At 33.6% G+C, this 14,417-nt stretch overlaps 1 protein-coding gene across 2 annotated transcripts in view; it reads left to right on the top strand.

The window, feature by feature from the left end:
* Nucleotides 1–14,417, top strand: part of b3gat1a (beta-1,3-glucuronyltransferase 1 (glucuronosyltransferase P) a) — a 159,581-nt gene that overhangs the window by 73,426 nt on the left and 71,738 nt on the right. For both annotated transcript variants that reach the window (XM_056477858.1, XM_056477857.1), the window contains exon 2: nucleotides 12–220. The gene's annotated coding sequence lies outside the window, so the exon portion shown is untranslated. The remainder of the gene's footprint in view (nucleotides 1–11; nucleotides 221–14,417) is intronic.

Raw genomic sequence — 14,417 nt, 5'->3', positions numbered from 1 at the left:
TGTCTCCACAGCCGCCTGCTGAGGACGTGACTGCCCACGTGGTCTGGATGCCAGCAGCTGCCTCTTAGAGCCCCTGACGGCCCCTGGCAATCCGAGAAACACATCCTCATCCTCCGTTTCCACGCTCTCGACCCCCCCGCCCCAGTCCCAGAGGATTATCGAGTCTCAGGATTACTGAAGTGTCCACTTTGGCCGCGGGAGAAAGGGCACACTATTACTTGTGAGTATCCTCAGCTGCTCCGAGCCTCCGTTCTGCCTGTGAAATTACACTCATTATGGGCTTTTGTGCTTACTTGGTGGAAAAGAAAACGCAGGGAAGACTTTATTAGAGCGAATGAAATGCTTCATCAAACATTATTGGCCATTACTTTAATTATTGGCATAACAGAATGAAATGAATGAAAACAGATCTTTCTTGCCTTGAGTTCTTCTATCCGAGACTAAATTGAAAGCGTGAAGGAACTGGGGCATTGCCAGAGATGCCATGCTACTGTTTTGGCCACAAATTGCCTCGAGCGGGACTCTGGCATGTTCGGGAATCAGTTAGTGTTTATGTGCGAGTGCATAGAGTTTGCCACCCTACCAGAATAAATAATTGAAACGAATGTATGACCTGGTTTGTGTGGCGTTTCAGCATTCACTAGAGATGCCAGTTCTCTGAGGATTTCCAGTGTTATGGTGGGCGTGAGAATGGGATTAGAAAGCTTGATGGATTCAGTGGCAGATTGCACATCATTTGACTTTTGCAATCTGTGAGCACTGGGCTGTGTGCTGCTGGTGTGAAATACTGTACCGGGCCTGCTATTACCTGAGAGTGTCTGCCTGTGAGTCTAGGGGCGGAATAAAACAAGCAAGGTGAAAGTCGCACATGATTTGGAATTCAGAATGATTTCATGCAGACTGAGATGAGGAACAGTGCTTGGGGATGTGCTACATGGATGGATTTTCGTTATGTTGATGTGGGCTGTCTGATTTAGAAATACACTGAGATGATGAAACCAGCACACATAGTGCACTTGCTGATTGAATGAAAGAAAAATAAAAGGACTACAAAGAAACACACTAATAACACAGGTCCAGATATGAAAGGGGAAAGCTGTTTGTGTGTGCTAGTGTATTCCTTTTTGTAACTTATTTCTGTTAATAGACGAAGATAAAATAACATGAATTACAAATGGATATTTGCTTTCTTAAATTGACAGCCCAGCTAAAAAAAATACCTTCTGAAATCGTTCTCTTAATGTTCCCATTATGTTCTACAACATTTTACGAATGTTCAAATTTGTCTAGCTTTTTAAATGATGCATTAACATTTTTGTTATAATGTTATTCAAAAACATTTTCATAACGTGTCAGACTCATGTTATTTTAATTTTCCCTGAACATTATTTAAAGTTATTGGAACGTTACACATTATATTATTGTTCTATATACAGTTAAAGTCAGAATTATTAGCCCCCTTGAATTATTAGCCCCCCTATTTATCTTTTCTCCAATTTTTGTTTAACAGAGAGACGATTTTTTCAACACATTTCTAAACATAATAGTTTTAATAACTAATTTCTAATAACTGATTTTTTCCCTCTTTGTCATGATGACAGTAAATAATATTTGACTAGATATTTTTCAAGACACTAGTATTCAGCTTAAAGGGCAATTTAAAGGCTTAACTAGGTTAATTAAGTTAACTAGGCAGGTTAGGGTAATTAGGCAAGTTATTGTATTGTGATAGTTTGTTCTGTAGACTATCGATATAATAATTTTGACCTTAAAATGTTTTCAAATAAATTAAAAACTGCTTTTATTGTAGCCGGAATAAATCAAATAAGACTTTCTACATAAGAAAAAATATTAAAAGACATACTGTGAAAATTTTCTTGCTCTGTTAAACATAATTTGGGAAATATTTACAAAAGAAAAAGAAATTGAAAGGGGGGCTAATTATTCTTACTTCAACTGTATATATATATATATATATATTATGGTTTCCACTACATTCATTCGTCCGTAGCGGGGCGCCACACCAAAATTCATCCCGCCACGGCTACATTACAGCTTCTCATTTAAAATATTAGGTTGTTTTTTTTAAACAGCTGGTTATAATCGCACCAAAAAATTTATTAAACGGTAAGTAAATTATAACAGCGCAAACTTCTGTAACAGTAGTGCTGTGCGTTCTTTGTTTAACCCTTTAAGTTGACATGCTGACAGACTGACTGACAGACAGGTGCGTGATGCGTGAGGCCAGCAAACACGGTGTAGCTTTGAGTTATGATGAACACAGTTTCCATAATTATATTTTATTTATAGATAAAGGTCTGTGGTTCTGCATACAATGACTTTATCTTGCTGGAGTTTATAGCCGTTTCACTTTACTTCAGGACGCATTAATGCCACTCTAGTTCTGTTAGAGACATTCATAAATATTCCTAGCAAATCTAATAAATGTTGGAGACATACTCATTACATAAACATGCTAAATCATACTTCAGCAGCATTTATTTGAGGGTGTGCAAGAAAATCTGCACTTGAGCAGCATATATTTGAGGGCGCGCAAGAAGTTTTATGCACGAGCAGAGGAAATCGGCGCTCGAGCACAGAGATTGACATGCTCGTAGGCTTTTACATGAATGTGATCTCGACTTAATACTGCGCTCACGACATTTGTCAATGAAATTACACCACTTGTAGTTGGTAGATCTGGATAAAATGGCCAACAGAGTCTTCCGCCACAGCTGGAAAAAATCCTAGAGAAAACAATGTGTGTATATATATATATATATATATATATATATATATATATATATATATATATATATATATATATATATATATATATATATATATATATATAATAAGTTTTTCTATCAAAGTTAAAAGAATATTTCAATGTCCATTCTTTTGTAAATGCCCATAATGCTCTAAGAATGTTCCATATTAGCTGGCTGTTTACCCCAAATAAATGTTTCCTGTTAATGTATTTACCATCCAGCTATCCAAGATTTTAGCTAAATTGTGGTCTTTGGCAATTTAATTATATATATATTATATATAGCACCGGTACCTATGTAACCAGTTTGCACCGAATCAGCATATGAATTTCGTTGCCTAATTTCAGTACCACCGGTACTGCGACTATGATGTAAGCATCAAGGGGTACATAATAGGAACACATAGGTGCGCATTGTGTCACAACATCACTAAACATTTAATTCTAAACAACTTTAAAGACTATGCACACCATTGGTGATGTTAAGCATTTGTTCTTGTTAGTGACGTAGGCCTATAGAAGGCAACATGCGCAGTACAGCACATCTGGTGAGCGACTCCCTTCAACAACACCTATGATCACATTCCATCAAATTTGCTTAAACTAAGCATTCTAAAGTGTGGCTATATTTTACATTTGAGGGCACAGGGAATCAACTTAAAGACAGAGGAACACGACAGCCTTCAACATCATCTGGTACTTTCACTGACTACATTTATATGGATACCAATACTCCTATATTAATATGATTAAGACAATAATCTGATCAAGAGCCTACCATTTAAACAGCGATTTTTGATTACCTTAAAGGACCGCAGACACCCGCATTGCAAAATGCAGAGTTTTTTCTTTCCATTTGGTGTGCAAATTTAATTAAAACAACACTCTTCCACCAGTCCCTACTTCACACACACACACATCAAATACCTTAGTTTGTCACGAGGGCATGAATTAAATGTTCCAGAAAGAAAGTGAAAGTGCCGAACTGCAGTTAAAGTCTACAAATTAAAAATTAAACACCCAAAATTATACAAACTCTGGAGGAAATGTGGATAGCGTGGTGATGCAATGATGTTAATCAAATTATGTGCTATAACATGTAAAACGGAAAGAAAAGAATCTCTCCGAGGGGAAAATTTCATTGGAATTCTCTAATAGATAAAATTAATTGGAAAAAAGCTTGGCTCTTACCTTACAAATTTTGTGTTCCAAAGTTACAAAGTTAAAGAATTACATTTTAAAGTGTTACACAATATCTACCCTACAAACGAGATTGTATCTAAATTTGGTAATCCCAATTCAAACTATGTCTTCTGTAACCCAAGTATCGAATCGATTGATCATCTTTTTGTCAAATTCCCACATGTTAAAGTGTATTGGTCTGATTTATCGGACTTTTTTCATCAAAATGTAAGTTTAACATAGATTTTTCCATGATATTCCGTGATATTTGTTACTTTTCTCATGACAAACATAATATAGAATTTAGAAGCAATTTATTTATTTTATAGGGTAATTATTATATTCACAATTGTAATTTTTCTTCATCATTACCTAAGTTGCAGATTTTTCTTTGTGACTCAAATTGTTTAATTACTACCTAACAAAATGTTTACAGCAAAAAAGTGTCAAAACTATAAAATTGTATAAGGTCTTTGTAAATATTATTTAATTAATAAATATATTAATTTAATTAATTAATTTAATAATGATATATATATATATATATATATATATATATATATATATATATATATATATATATATATATATATATATATATATATATATATATATATATATATATATATATATTATTTTATTTACTTTTTTTTTTTTTTAATAAAAAGTTTTTCAAGAGTTATTCACCATAGTTTCAAAGTATCGGTTCAGGCACTGTTTTGGCAACGGCATCGTTATAAAAGTATCAATTTAGCACTGATATCGAAATAACATTTTACATGCATTTATTTTATGACTCCAAAACAAAGGCAAAAAAAATTATATTACCCATAGCTCTTATTATAAATTTTTTATGTAGTAAATGTGTTTCCATTGTAGCTTATTTTAAATTTTTCTTATTCGATAAAAGTTTATACTATGTTGTGCATGTACATTTTTTTATGCTAATTTCCCAAATCTATGCACATCTTGGTGCTTTATTCAAATAATAATAATAATAGTGATAATAATTCAAAGATCATCAAAATCCTACAAGATGGCATGAAAAATGTCTCAATATCAATGCTTTTCGGTCACAAAATTGTGACACTGCACTGACATAAAGCATATAGAAAATGAACACTTGCAAAGCAAAAACAAGCCCAATCCTCAACTCAAAGTAAATCACACTAAAAGGAAGGCTAGCTAATCGCTAGGTCTCCGATCAATCCGGAAGTGCAGCAATCATGTATCTCCCCATCTGCTAGTGTGCGTCTCCTCAGTCTCTGAACACTGTTAAATGAGTGCTACAGGAGTCTGGCAGCGTTAGACAAGGCAATACAATGGTTGCCACAAACACACCAACATACAGAGCTGCACAAACACAGTCTGAAAGCACCAGGAGGTAGTGGATGTGATGAATTGAATGGAAAGACTTGTCCTTTCCAGCACAGCAGTGTTTGAGTGGCACATCCTGCTCCTGCAGAGAGAAAGCGGCTCAAGAGAGACTGGACTGATCAGCACTTCTCTGAGTTAATTAACACCAGAGGTCCAGCAGCTGTTGCACCTTCCTATACCTTTGCACTCAGTGCCACCCAAACCCATCTTATATACGCCATCCCACTTAAACATGTTCGCTAGCACATAAACATAGAGCATATAAATCAGACATCTGCCATGTATTATAGGTAGGAGATGTATTTTGACAGAAATTGCTTTAAAATGCTTTGCTAATTAGGGTCAACCTGTGTAACTGCAATTATGCTAATGTATACATTTTAGATGTAAGGATTCTTATCGAGTAGCACTAAATGCATTAAATTATTGTTATAAAACACATTGAAAGGTTTCATTATGATCTTAATATATCTATTAGAAACATCCAACACTGCTAATGAAAATTCATGAATGATTCCAATAATTGGTAAGATAAAAAAGTAGCCGAATATGCCTTGTTTTAGACTTCTAACAATTGACAAAAAAAAAAAAGCTAATCATTAAATATACAGGAATGTTATTTGTATTTAATGTAATTATTTTTGAAGTCTAATCAAAATTTTTGATGACTAGTCTATTTTTGGAATATTATTCGGGGTATCTGCGGGTTTCTAAAAGTTATATTTAAGACTTTTTTAATACAAAGAATGAAAAAGACCATTTTTAAGTATCAAATTTTCAAAAAAAAATGCAAATCAAATAATTACCATCCTTAACACTCTTTATTGTATATTGTGCTGCTGACGTAACCGACTGACTAATATTGGCCAGATGACTGGCTGTTCACCTGTCATGCCAAAAATCATCCAACTCCAGTCCTAGGCTGAACAATTTGTGCATTTCTGCTAATGTACGGGTTGACACAGTGATCATAAACTATTATAGCGCAAAATCCCGCATATTCTCCTTGCCTAAGTAAAACCCCAGCAAACATTGCTTCCATAAATTCAAAATTAAGAATATGAAATAAAAAATTGCATTTTTAAAATCTTTCAAATGCAAATTTGAGACATTTTAAGACTAATTAATGTCTTATTTGTATACTATGGAATTAAGACTTTTTAAGGATCCGCAAATACCCAGATTATTAGAAAGAAATAACTAAAAACTGTACACTACCTGACAAAAGTCTTGTCGTCTACGTTTTAGGAACAACAAGTAATAACTTGACTTCTAGTTGATCATTTAATATCAAAAGTGGCTTATATGAAAGCCAAAGGCCTCTAGATTTCGCTTATTTTACCAAAATAATATATGGTCATACCTTGATTTTCAATTATTTAATTAAAACAGTAAGGTCTGACTTTGCTTAGACAAAAGTCTTGCCACTTAACAGAAGTAATGTACAGTATAAATATAAAGTCAGGTTGCAGTGAAACAAGAATTAATATTGTGTATGACTCCCATGAGCTTGGATGACTGCATTCATAAATCTCTGCAATGACTCAAATAACTTATTAATAAAGTCCTGCATTCTTGCAGGACTCCCAGAGTTCATCAAGATTCTTTGGATTCAACTTCAATGCCTCCTCATCTTACCCCAGACATGCTCAATAATGTTCATGTCTGGTGACTGGACTGGCCAATCCTGGAGCACCTTGACCTTCTTTGATTTCAGGAATTTTGATGTGGAGGCTGAAGTATGAGAAGGAGCTCTGTCCTGCTGAAGAATTTGCCCTCTCCTGTGATTTGTAATGTAATGGGCAGCACAAAAGTCTTGATACCCCAGGCTGCTGATGTTGTCATCCGCTTTGCAGATCTCTCGCACACCCCAATACTAAATGTAACCCCAAACCATGATTTTTCCTTTACCAAACTTGACTGATTTCTTTGAAAACCTTGGGGCCATGCAGGTTCCAATCGGTGATGATTGGGATCCAGTTCAACAGATGATTCATCTAAACAGTTAAGGTAAGTTAAGTCAAGCTCAAGGACAAGACTTTTGTCAGGTAGTGTAAAAGTAGCAACAAAAATAGTACTATCACGTCATGTAATTAGATAGTTAATTAAAACTGATTTAAACAATTTTTAAAAAGTGACAAATGTCAATAAAACTGATTTTAACCAACATAACACAAGTTACAGTACACTTAATAAAAAAAACATTCAGTCTCCAAAACACATAATTTAGCGAGACAAAATCATAGAAATTTGCATTTTTTTATATATATATTTGCTACACGTGACACATTGTTATTCTTTAGGTGAACAATTATTCTGTGCCAATTAATTCAATTAGAAAAGAATACAATTTTGTAATTTTCAATCAAAGTTTGATCATTTGCTTCTGCATTTTGGAGTCCTTCTCTGTTGACGACAGTTTGATGGCTTCGGTCACAATATTATTAACCCTGCACCTCTTACTGTTAGTTTGCTATGAGGGAATGATGAACTACTCAATATTACGTTTCAATTGGTATTACGTTAACATACTGAAATAAAAGTCTCACCAACTTCCAGTACACACGGACTTTAAGTGTTTTTCACTTTCATTTGCACAGACGTGCAGATCACTTCTCTTTGCAGTTTAATATTCACCACCGCTAATCATAGCTACTTTTAATTTATTCATTCAAATGCTTTTAATTTTACACTTAATATTAACACTTAATTTTACAGTACTAGCATAGCACTTCACAGTATACTAAGTAATTTATAATTTCGCATTAGAATACAATTTTTGGTTTTCAAAATTTTTGATGCAATGGACTAAAAGCACTCATACTCATGCGGCCCATTAACTGACAGTACGTTAAAATGGTGTAAAAGAGATTTGCAGCGAGTTTGACTCCATCATCACAGCACAAATGGAGGGACATCTGCCCATACATCCCACCCACAGGGATAATAACCTCACTTATTATACAAGAGCTTTCTGGACGTTTGTAGATTCCTCAGAGGCATCCATTCACTTGAGCAGTAAAACTCAGCTCTTAAATACATGAACATCAAAGTGTTGATTTGAGCTATCTGATATCTATCTATCCATCTGTCTTCCTGAAAGCCAAAAAAAGAGGTTTATCACACAAGAGTTTTATCATTTTTAGGCAGATGTGAGCAGGCCTGGGAAGCAGAGTTCATGGATAATTTATATTTTGAGGGGAAGACACTTAAGCTCATCCATTTCCACGCTCAGGGCAGTATGTTAAAAAATGAAGCTTGTTTTCCAGAAGGCTTCTGTATCGTAGACACAATGAAGCATTTGATTTGATATCCTCGCGCCTCAGTGTCTTCAAATCCTGTTACAGTTTGGAGCCCTAATTTACTTCTTAACCCTTTCTGTGGAGGCCTCCGTGTTTTATGAAGATTAAAAATATCTCTCTCAGCCACATAACATCTGTGAAACATTCTCTAAGAAGATCTATTAATGAGCTGCTCTTTATCTTCTCATTAAGAAATCAATAGGAAACATCCACATTTAAAACAGGATGTAACCTATGTGCCTGAGACAGATCTGATATCATCAGAAAATCCTCATATCTTGCATGTGTTCAATTATAGGCCCGGTGATACTGCAAAGACTCTACTTACAGCTCGGAGCACGACTCATGTGTTTGCAGTTGAATTCACAGTAAAAAATGTAGAATGAATGTGACTTCAATGGTAAAATTAACACTAAAAATGCTACAGTAAAAATACATAACCTGTTTAACAGCAGGTTTCCTTAATGTACACGGTGAATAACCATATTTCGCAATTCCTTCCATGATAAATCGCATTTTATGTTCTTTTGTTGATTCTTTGTAGATTCTTTTGAGTCATGCACATTAAAATGTCATGTTGCATAATGTTTATTGCTTTTAATTACTTTTATTTGTGTTACCATGATAATATTTAGTGATTGTGTGAATTACATTGAGGACCTTCTATATATTAGTATGCACTTCCTGACAAAAAACTTGTCATCAATTCCAGTTGTCCAAATAATAACTTGACTTTCAATTGATCATTTGGAAAAAGTGTCAGAAGGTAGATTTTTCAACTATTATATATTTTTCCCAATTATCACCAATACTGCAGAAGACCTATGGGAACCCGCATGGACCCAAGATTTTCATAAAATCAGTCAAGTTTGGTGAAGTAAAAATCATGGTTTGGTGTTACATTCAGTATAGGGACGTGCGAGAGATCTTCAGAGAGGAAGGCAACATCAACAGCCTGAGGTATCAAGACATTTGTGCTGGCCATTACCAAAACGCTTCCCTGCGACAAGTTTTACGGCAATCTGTGTTTTAGTTGTATTACTGTAGGGGAAGCCCTAATACATTTTCTGAGTGAGGTACATGTCAGATGCTCCGGGGAGCGAAATCTGAGAGAGAGAATTAATTATATAATTATACAACCTTCCTTTGACCTGATCCCTACCGTTTTAGATCAGTTTTAGATCTTGTCATTGACAAGAGACAGAAAAAAAAGAAGCTTTATTTTTATGATTTATGTCGTTGTTGTCATTGTGTCAGATTGCAAACCTAACATATTAGGCTACCTAATATGGTAAACAAGATAACAAAATTAAACTAGGGGTCTGACTTGTTCCAAACCTGTTTGAGTTTCTTCCTTTTGCTGAACACAAAAGACGATATTTTGAGGAATGCTTGAAACTAGAGCTACACAGTACTGGAAAAATCTGATGTTGTTATATTTTGTATTTTTGCAATATATATTGTGATGTGAATACAATTTCACCAGATGACTTAAACATCTTTATTTGGGATGAAGTCTACACTTTATATTAATTGGGGTAATTTTGTAGACAAGTTAGTCTCGAAAAATTTACAACAAATAAATAAGAACGAAAGATAAATACAATATAGCAAAGATAAAGGTTTTATTTATTATCTCTAACCAGTTTTATTGGAAAATCTAACAGTATTTGGGTACAGATATTGAATAATCAACAATGCATAGTCTTTATTTTATATAATGTGATCTTTACTAAAGTGACAAACATTATCTTGAGGCTAGATGTTTTAAACTCTAAAGTATCGGAATATTCATACAGCTTTTACGAAGGTGGTTCAACCAAAAAGGAAATTGTACTTACTATTTACTCGCCCTTCAGTTGTTTCAAACGTTTGAGTTATTAAAATATCTTCTTTTTATGTTCAGCATAAAAAAGAAACTGAAATGAATAAAAATAGTGAGTAGAGTTTTGTTTTTGGGTGAACTCTCACTTTTAAAACGCATGCCAGATAATAAACTTTTACTCTATATAGTCGATTATAATCTATGCAGGTTTTAATCATAATAATCAACTATAATCCCAAATTGCATATCCTACAATGTGACTTTTGATGCCCACATTGCAATATTGATGCTGAAACAATATATTGTGCAGCCCTTCTTGAATCCAATAACCATTGACTTTAATAGTATTTTTTTTTCCCTACTATCAAAGTCAATGGTTACTGGTTTTCAGCTTTCTTCAAAATATCTTCTTTTGTGTTCAACAGAACAAAGAAACTTATAAAATTTTGAAACCATAAAGTAAATAGCAAGTAAATGTTTGATTTTGGGTGAACTTATCCCTTTAAATCTATGGATGTCCGACAGAGAGACTGAAACAAACCCTTGGCTTGTTTGTGGCTTGTTTATGTCACATGATTTTAGCATTTGCATGGCTGCGAGTAATGCAAGTAAATGAGCCATAGCGTGTGTGGCAAATCCAGACATAATCTTTTTCTCTCTTTTGCGTGTTTTCCTCTGCTCTTTGGAGTAATCCCATCATTTTTAGTGTGGAGTGTTTAACGCGAGTACTTCCATATGGCGTTTACATGCTAGCCTATTTGCACACAGCTGCTAAGCTATGCAAATAGCGACACAAACTCACATTGTATATGCATAGAAATTACAGCATGGAAATTGCATGTGAAGTGAGAAGGGAAAAATTAATGAGAAGAGGGAAGGTGAGGACATGAGCGTGAAAGACATTGCTTATAGTACATATTAAAATGAATAACACTTTCAAATATTTACAAATATTAAAAAATAAAATAAAAACATTGCACAGAAGAAACTGAATAATATTTTACTAACTAAAGTTTACTACTAAAATACTAAATTAATTTTAAACAAATCTCTGTGTTGAATAAAAGATTACTAGAGTATGTTTTATTTTAGAAGATAGTTTTTTATTCTTTCTGTCTTAAAATGTAAAGTTTCAGTGAATGTTCAATTGTATTTCTTTGTAATTATTAGTGAAACTTTCTATACATTTCTGACATATGTAAATATGTCACCACTTCTCACAGCAAAATTGACAAATTTACTTTTAAAGTAAATTTTTTTAGGGCAAAAATATGGGAAACAATAGGACAAATATTATCTTGTGGTTATTATTATCTTTTAGATGTTTTAAACTAAAATAATGAGGTGTTAACAAACGAACATGCTTTAAGGGGATAGTTCACCCAAAAAGGGAAAATTTACTTACTATTTACTCACCCTTCAGTTGTTTTAAAACTTTGAGTTATTAAAATTGAATTAAATTATGCTCAAAATAATCGATTAACTGTTAACCTTTTTGAATTTGTTTTAACCGATTAATGGTATCAGTTAAATGATTTAAAAAATAATAATTTTTAAAATAATAAAATTTAAAATATATAATATATATATATATAAAACTTGATATATATATAACTTATATATAAGTTTGGCTGCATACCGATCACAGTGAAAACTCTTTTGCATTGAGAGGGGCGTCTATTGAATGGTTTACTAACGACCGCAAATGGTTTACGCGCTGTTTATGCACCCTGCACGCCTCACGTTTTTGCAGTTGCATGCTGTGTGCTCGCAGTTGAAATAAAAGTCAACCCAGAACGGAAAAAGCACATTGCGTCTGTCGCATCTTTTTCATTCTTCAATCAAATGAAAGCAGACACAGGGTTTCCTTGAAGTGACAGCAGTGTTTGTGTTGTCAAGGCGACTGCGGAGAACTTTTAAAGATGAAGAAGAGACTAGTGGTTGCTGTTTCAAGTTATCCAGAGCTGTATTACTTTACAAATCTTGAATATCACAATATTAATAAATATTACAATTATGACAACATCGACAGCAACACTTCTGCACAATAGACCAGCTGATTCAGTCGTTTCCAAGTGACAAAAAAGAGCACCAGGCTTCTTTTTTTCTAGTCAACAAGGTCCATAAAACGTATGCAAATTAATGCAATATCAAATGTAAACAACAAAATCGTTATATGCTATAGTACAAAAAGCCTACATATGCGGCTCGTCATTGTCTTTCATCGATCGAGAGAGGAAATAAAAGCAAAGAAGCATAAGGTAAAATCAGATGCTCAAGACATAATCTTTAATCTTTAATGACTTCAAAATTGATATATTCACTTTTAAAGTTATTTTTTCAGAGCAAAAATAATACTTTTATGTTGTACAGGAGTTAAACCAACATAAAAAAAGTTCGATTATTTCTGTTTTACATGAACAAACATTAATAAATATAAAAATGGCATTACATTTGTATCCGAAATTGTATCCGTGAATGCTAAAAGATATGATGTAAGCATACTACAGAAAATACACAATATAAAATCATGCAATCAGTAATAAAAGAACTATAATCTGCTCATGGGTATTAGGAATCTAATTACAAGTAATTAAAATTTGGAATCTGATTACATGATCCACATTATGTGTCATCATTGATACAACCCAGCAGTTGTTCCGTGTGCAGAATTGTGAGCACAAGCAAGATGCTGGCTTCAAGAGTTACTTTAGCTTTAAGAGATTTATCTAATAAATTAAAGTCAAAATAAAAGGATAAAACACAGATCAATGCACATTTCCCAATATTACTGCAATGCACAACAAATATTACGGTAGTTATAAATAATTAAATAGTAAACCAACAAATTCAACTGAGTGCTATTTCTTATTAGTTCATTTTAGCTAATAGTACTTACTTGAATGTTAATACTACATTACTCATTTATTCCTGGGAGTTTAGTAGCAGTGTATTGACATTCTGAATTACACTATAATGCCATGAAATGTTTTGGGTCAAATTAAACTGGCCTTTCCCAATTTGCTATGCTTGGACAAAATACAGCTCAAACTTTTTGGAAGAGATTCTTATGGAGTTCTAATGAGGCCACAGAGCAAATTTAAAATGTGTTGTCAAGGAATGCTAATTAGCATTTCCTCTAATGAGGGAATTGGAGACTCTCCAAAAATCTATGGAAAAAAACAGCACTGGCGAAGAACTTATGTTACAGTATGATGGGCTCTAGGGATGACCAGAGGGAGGAGGAGAACCTTCACTGCTGAAAAAATATAAATCCAGATTTCAACAATCCTCTGTGGGGATTTGCAAGATGGATGCCCAAGTTTTTAGCAGTTGGAAGCCCTGAGGCAGTACACGATAGTGGTCCTCCCTAATGTAATAGGGTTTACTGTTTTCCAATAACAAAAAAAAAAAGAATAATAAAAAAAATAATATTTTGTTGTTATTCAAGTTACATAATGGTCAAAATCTGCACAGTATAAGGTTTGTGAGGTTTACCTATGTGTACAGTAGGCCTAAACTTCAGTCAAAGGGTTAGGTCCATGACTGTAAAATTTGTTTTTACGTCAGTTGAGCTGCAATATCAAACTTTCGTCCAAATGCTCCCAGCCCAAATCAAAGATGACGATCCCCTGAAATTCTCATTTTACTGCACTGTACCAAAAGGTGTGCTAAAATTTTACTTTAAATAACTTAAATTTAAAAACACATGATTATATAGGATCTCTTTAAAACAGTGTGAAACAGGCTTTTTAATTAGTTATGTAGGACTGCAAAACTAACAATCCTTCATACTTTAAATTAGAATAATAGATTTATGATGAGCACATGCAGTCATTTTTTTCTGTTTATTTTTGTGATCTTCCCAACACCTCATGGCAATTCGTAACTATTTGATTTAGTAGGTACTTTGTATGAATTTGTACGATTTCAATCGTACAATTTAGCATGAATTGCTCAT

This window comes from Danio aesculapii, chromosome 18, assembly GCF_903798145.1.
Source record: "Danio aesculapii chromosome 18, fDanAes4.1, whole genome shotgun sequence".
NCBI lineage: Eukaryota > Metazoa > Chordata > Actinopteri > Cypriniformes > Danionidae > Danio > Danio aesculapii.
The sequence above is the reverse complement of the archived record's forward strand: the minus strand, read 5'-3'. Positions and strand labels throughout refer to the sequence as shown.